We start from the raw sequence: 6,958 nt of genomic DNA, 5'->3' as shown, positions 1-6,958 counted from the left end.
ACTACTATCAGCCTTCAATGTATTCCTTCATCTTGGTGGAAATAAAGAAATCTGGTGAAGAATCAATGTGTATATTTGTGTCCTGATTCATCCATTAAACTAGGTTAGGGCTTTGTACTCCTAGTTGCTTGAACCTTTGCTAGGGAGTTTGCGGCCTTTAGGACTGAACATGAAGAATGGACGTTTTCAAATATCCGTGACTCATGAGTGCAAAGAACTGTCTTTACATGTTCTGTGTGATTTTTATCAATTGCTTAGAGGTATGTGACTACCTAAGGACTTCCCTGGTGGCTCAGATGGTAAAGCGTCTGCCTACAATGCGGGAGACCCAGGTTCAATCCCTGGGTTGGGAAGATCCTCTGGAGAAGGAAATGGCAACCCACTCCAGTACTCTTGCCTGGGAAAATCCCATGGACAGAGGAGTGTGGTAGGCTATACCGTGCATGGGGTCACAAAGAGTTGGATATGACTAAACGACTTCATTTCACTTCATTTCATGTGACTACCTGAATGGCATAAAGCTTTCCTCAAGATCCCGCCTGCTTTCTCCATGAAAACCAGAAGAGTAGCAGTATCTACAGGTGGCTTCTCAAGGATTGAAGTCAGAAGTCCAGTCTCTTTTGTGGAGGCAAATAAAGTTCTTTATGGGGTTCCAAAAATTCTACTAAAGACAGGGTTATAGGTGGATATATCTTGAAATACACTCACGTGCTTTATGCAGGAATGGGTTTCTCCAGTGCTGTTCAGCTCAGTTCAGTCATTCAGTCATGTCCGACTCTTTGCGACCCCATGAATCGCAGCACGCCAGGCCTCCCTGTCCATCACCAACTCCCGGAGTTCACTCAGATTCATGTCCATTGAGTCGGTGATGCCATCCAGCCATCTCATCCTCTGTTGTCACCTTTTCCTCCTGTCCCCAATCCCTCCCAGCATCAGAGTCTTTTCCAATGAGTCAATTCTTCTCATGAGCTGGCCAAAGTACTGAAGTTTCAGCTTTAGCATCAGTCCTTCCAAAGAACACCCAGGGCTGATCTCCTTCAGAATGGACTAGTTGGATCTCCTTACAGTCCAAGGGACTTTCAAGAGTCTTCTCCAACACCACAGCTCAAAAGCATCAATTCCTCTGAGCTCAGCTTTCTTCACAGTCCAACTCTCACATCCATACACGACCACTGGAAAAACCATAGCCTTGACTAGACGGACCTTTGTTGCAAAGGAATGTCTCTGCTTTTCAACATGCTATCTAGGTTGGTCATAACTTCCCTTCCAAAGAGTAAGCGTCTTTTAATTTAATGGCTGCAATCACCATCTGCAGTGATTTTGGAGCCCTCCAGAATAAAGTCTGACACTGTTTCCACTGTTTCCCCATCTATTTTCCATGAAGTGATGGGACCAGATGCCATGATCTTCGTTTTCTGAATGTTGAGCTTTAAGCCAACTTTTTCACTCTCCTCTTTCACTTTCTTCAAGAGGCTTTTTAATTCCTCTTCACTTTCTGCCATAAGGGTGGTGTCATCTGCATGTAGCCGAGATGAAATTTCAAGCTGGACTCATTCGATCTCCAGCTCCCTCCAGTTTCCTTTGAGTCAGGGTGTGAAGTTACTTCCTCTTCTGCGGAGTCACTTCCTTGAGGCCTACAAGTGTCCTAGGCTTTTGAAGAGGGGGCTGTTCCACATAGTGGGATTTGGCTGAATCGAGCAGTCTAAAGGCCTCAGCAAGTTCCATTGCTGTCCGAGTGCAGGCAGTTACTAAAGAGATGTCCTTGAGTGACAGCTGAAACAGCCCCATGGGGCAAGCAAAACTGGTGATGCCCACTCAGATGGAGACAATCAGGGAAGGCAGGATTAGCTTCCTCAAAATTCCCTGGGTCTGGCCCCCGGAGGTACTCAGTTGGAGGCTGGGTTCTCTCTCCAGGTTGCGTCCCACTTCTCCAAGGGGTCCTTCAAGCCCAGGGAGCCCCGTTGGTCCCCCTACACCCCACAAATTTTGTAGAACGCCTATCTGGGCAACAGTGTTCTTTCTTCAACCTCTGTTCTATTCTCTTCTCAGTTTATTTAGACAAACTTTTCAATTGCCCTATAGGAATACTAACACTTCTAGATTGGACCCGATTACCTTGTCCTTGCTGTTTTAATCATCATCTCAGAATGACTCTAGATTGATGAACGTCCGCTATATGGAACTAGTGAGTTATCGGTCTTAAGCCATCTGGGTGGTGGAGACAGTGATTCAGAGACTAAGCAGTAATTAGTAATTCCCTACGTTGTTCTCACACATTCTGCCAGCTCTATCCTGGCTTTGCCTTTTGATATGCAAAACTTTTTTCTCCCCCTTCTCAAAACCTTGGTTCTTGAAAATTAAAAGCAGTGCCTTTCACTATTATTTTAGAAGTTGAAAGCTGAAATGGACTCTTTTATGTTGCTTTCTTACCACAAAAAAATCTTAATTCTCTCTGAAGCAGTGGGAACCTCTGATTGAGTTATTATTTCCATGCATGGGAATCTGTTCCAATTCCTCTCTGTCTTCCATCTCTTTCTAGCTTCTCATTGTTTATAAGGTAAAGTCCCAACTCCAAAGAGATTCAAAGGCATTCATGGTCTGCTTCACATTTCTTTCCAGGCTCATCTCCTGCCTTCCTCCAAGGCTTCCTTTGCTGCAGTCATTTCACAAAGATGCCTCATTTTTTCACATCATCCCTTTGTTCATGTTTAGTCTGGACTATGGTACATTTCTGCCTCTTCTCTGTTTGGTGAGGTCTTAGTCTTTAAGGCCCAAGTTCAATATTATTTCTCCTGTGAAATATTTTATGCATTCTTTATGTAGCTTTAATATCATCCTCCCTTGTCCTCTGAAAGCATACTGTTTATCACAGAAACATAGCATTTGTCACATTATATAATAATTTAGCTTCATCCTTCCTCACTATACTGTCAACTTCTTGAGGCAAAGACTATGTCTGATTAATCTTTACATCTGTAATATCTACCACAGAGACTAGTATAGAGTTGACTCTCAATAAAAGTTTGTTGAATTAGATACTAGAGAATCCTTTACGACAAAAATGTATTTGGATTATGCTAATTTGGAATTTATGAGTTAGAGTGTTACTGCCATTTATAAGCAAACAACTAATATACTAATTAAAATTAATCCCTCTATTCATTAAAGCAGGTCCCCAGTGGATTTTACTAGACAGCATTTTGTTAACTTAGAGTTACTGCATGCATTTGGAATTTGTAAGCTTAATTTCTTTAAAAACTCCATCATTTACAAATTGGTTACTCTTCCCATTAGGACACATTTAAGAGATTTCAAGATATTCCTACCTGAAGGAATGCCATTTCCAGACCCGTACTCAGTCATGAAGATCTCACGAAAACCAAATAACTCTTGTTCTGGCCACTGAACTGAGTTTCACTGGCTAAACTTTCTGAAGGAGTGGGACAGACTTATGTCATCACATTCTACAGAAATGTTTATGGTTCACCATTTGGTTAAGTCATAATCCTCTTATGAAATGGATTACCAGTGTGTTCACTTGGGTACCCAGCCCATCCTAGGGGACTTCAAGTCAACACTATCTGAGAGGACTGACAAGCTGTCACTTGAGATTTGGATCTGCAGTGGGAAATCTTCCATTGCAAATATGGTCAGAATTTGGTTCAGTCAAAATGTCTTTTGGGTCGTGATTCTTCAGAAATGTTGCCCTCCAAGTAGCTGTTTATTTTCACCTAGTAATTCCTTTGAGAAACAGATGATGAAGGAATGGGGAGGGTATTTAATTCATGACTTAAGGAGATAGCCCTACTTCCTGAAGTCACATTATAGTAAAGACAGCAGTGTAATCATATAGATCTATGTCAGTCATGATCGTTTTGGAAAGGGAATTACCTTCCCCCTCCAAATTTGTGTGCACTGTGCCAACTAAAGCGTGTTCTTCATGGACAGAAAATGCCAAGAGATGGGAACAGATGTAATGGAATTATTCCAGCAGTATTCTTTCAATACTTAGAAGTTATAGAGAATAAAAAGTAATAGGACTTCAACCTCCGTTTTAGACTCAGCATGAGTATTTTAATTGTACAAGTTATACAAGTATCTGTGGTCTATGCTCTTCTGGTGAACGTTGGTCATTCTCGGAAAGAGTAGGAAAGAACCTTGAGGTTCCTTCTGAGTTCTGACTGCTGGGATAATTGACTTGATCTTCATGATTTCTGGATTCTAGGCCTTGGCAAGCTTGGACTCTGAAATCTGATCATTAAGCCTTTCTTTATTTGATGTCAAAATTTCCAGACCCTTGGATGGCTTTGATCTTAGAAAATCAGGGAAATGCTGATTTATGTCTTGACTTCCTTACTTCCTAACACTTTGGCTCACCTTGTCCCACCTTGACTCATGGTGGCTCATCTTGACTCACTTTGATGTTTTGGCAAAGGCTGTGAAATTAACCATCAGGGTATTGATTCAGAACGTGGGCTCCCTTCCGAGTTCAGTTCATGTCCAACTCTTTGTGACCCCATGAACTGCAGCACGCCAGGCCTCCCTGTCCATCACCAATTCCCAGAGTTCACCCAAACCCATGTCCATTGAGTTGGTGATGCCATCCAACCATCTCATCCTCTGTCATCCCCTTCTCCTCCTGCTCCCAATCCCTCCCAGCATCAGGGACTTTTCAAATGAGTCAGTTCTTTGCATCAGGTGGCCAAAGTATTGGAGTTTCAGCTTCAACATCAGTCCTTCCAATGAACACCCAGGACTGACCTCCCTTAGGATAGACTGGTTGAACCTGGGCTCCCTTTCTAACTTGTTCCCAAATCTGACCCATTCTTCAGTCTCCTATCCTTTGGCACTTAGGCTTAATGTGATGCTTCGTAGGTTGTCGGCCTCTGGAACAGACACAGAAGTAATGGCACATAAATCATAACCAAGATGAGCAGAGGCCTTACTTAAGGTTGAGAAGTTCATTGCAAGGAATCATACGTCTAACTATAGAAGCACATTAAGGAACAGCAATGTCTCAAGAAGATATGATAGTCACAGTCAGTTGTTGGTGATGCCTTTGTGTGTGAAACCGTCTAAATATCTGACATTTTCTTTCCAAATCTTTATTTCACCCCATACTACTTTTAATTACATCATAGAAACACAACAAGAAGTAAACTCTTTAGATAAATTAAGTTTGCTTTCAACCACAAAACATTGCTAAATTTTAGGTATTTTTTAATGGAAGCTTTTCCTTCATATATTGTGCAAAACCCTGCCTTCCTAAAGAGGGTATGTTGAATGAAATTTAAGTTTTTTAAAAGTGATTCAAGTTCATCATTTCAAATGCCTGCTGATATAATTGTTACTTAGTTTTTATTGCTTTTACATCCCCTGAAACCTTCACAGAGTCGCTTCTGTTACTATGTAACAAACATCCGCAAACTGAGTGGCTTACAGCAATAATAATTTCATTATGTCTCATGATTTTGTGAGTTGACTGGGTTCAGCTGTGTGGTTCTTCTGCTCCATGTAATGTGGGTAGGGGTTGCAACCTGGGGTCTTGACTTGGCTGGACATTCAAGATAACTTCCTTTCAGGCTGGTGCTGACTGTTGGGAACTCAGCTGGGGCTGGTTACCAGAGAGACTCTATTCTCCATGTGGCCTCTTCAGGCAATTTGGGCTTCTTTCAGCATGTCCTCTGAGTTTCCAGAGAGCATCCCCAAATGCAAAAGTGAAAGCTGCAAATCACTTAAGATTCTGTTCCAAAGATACACAGCGTCACATCCATCACATTCTATTGGTCAAAGCAAGTCACAAGACCAATCCAAATTCAATCAGGGGACTAGTTATTTAAAATATCAAGTAAGTTTTCTTCTTCTGGTGAAGCTGTAATATTTGGAGGTATTACCCCAGTGTTTTAGCATGTGGTCAGACTTCTGGTTTATTCCAGTTTTCATCCCTGGCCTCTTGACTTGCTTTTCCTGGCTGAATATCACCTAGACAGCAGATTTAGTCACTGACCTCTGCCCTTCTTCTCCAGTGCATCTAGCTGACTACACATTAGGTCCCGCCCAGCTTCTTCCATGCTAAATGCCTAAACCATCCTTAGATATTTTCCTCTTTCCTTATCTCTTTCGGTACCGATTCCCCATTTGCTATGCCTCCTCTTGTTCACTGAAAAGTCTGGTTTCTCCCTCTGGGATCTATTTGACTTGGACCCAGGCATCAGTCTGAGCTGGCTCACTGCTACCTGAGTTCCATTAACGCAAGAGGCTGAAATTAGTTGCCTGGAGCCTGCGACTGCCTGTGTAAGTGTGGTCACTATATCTGATTTTTTTCTAATCCAGTTTAATCCTGAAGATGATAAATGTACTGCTCTTTGAATTGTTGGCCAGGCCATATTTGCTATTTATTTAGCTGTGTGGACTCTGTCAGAGTCCCTGGGTCCCCTCCCCAGGGCCCAGTTGGTCAGGCTGAGATAGCTACATATGTTTATGCTCTTACCTCTACAGCAATATTCCCCTAACACCTTATTTATGTTGACTCTGGCATGTCAGCTTGTAAAAACCAAAGAGTCTTTGCAGTAAAATAATCTTGCAAAGGTCAGCCATATCTTTAACACTGGTCCTTTTTCACCAATTTTAGAATATCCGCCCTCTTAGAAAACATTAGCATTCGATAGCACAGGCGTTTGGGTCATGTCTATTCATCTTATTTTATTCTCTTCCAAAAGAAACAGAACATGGGTTGGCATAAGTTGGATGTAGAATGTTTATGTAATGACATAGTTATTTTAAGATGCTTGACTAGGAAGCAGCTTGTTGCTGCTAAAACGCTTAAAAGAACACCCTAAACTGCCAGGACAATCTATTAACAAAATGTCACTTTAGCATGAATGGTGCGTATATGTGCACCTTTAATTATTGAAGTCACGTTTATTAATAGATTTCTTTAACTGCATGTTCTGGACAG

General features: G+C 41.8%; 1 non-coding gene across 1 annotated transcript; it reads left to right on the top strand.

Moving 5' to 3' along the window:
* Positions 1 to 281: 281 nt before the first annotated feature.
* TRNAC-ACA (transfer RNA cysteine (anticodon ACA)) lies at positions 282 to 353 on the top strand. The gene has a single exon. It is a non-coding gene; the product is annotated as a tRNA-Cys (tRNA).
* Positions 354 to 6,958: the final 6,605 nt, after the last annotated feature.

This window comes from Ovis aries, chromosome 23 (assembly GCF_016772045.2).
Source record: "Ovis aries strain OAR_USU_Benz2616 breed Rambouillet chromosome 23, ARS-UI_Ramb_v3.0, whole genome shotgun sequence".
NCBI lineage: Eukaryota > Metazoa > Chordata > Mammalia > Artiodactyla > Bovidae > Ovis > Ovis aries.
This window is presented reverse-complemented; position numbering and strand designations above follow the sequence as displayed.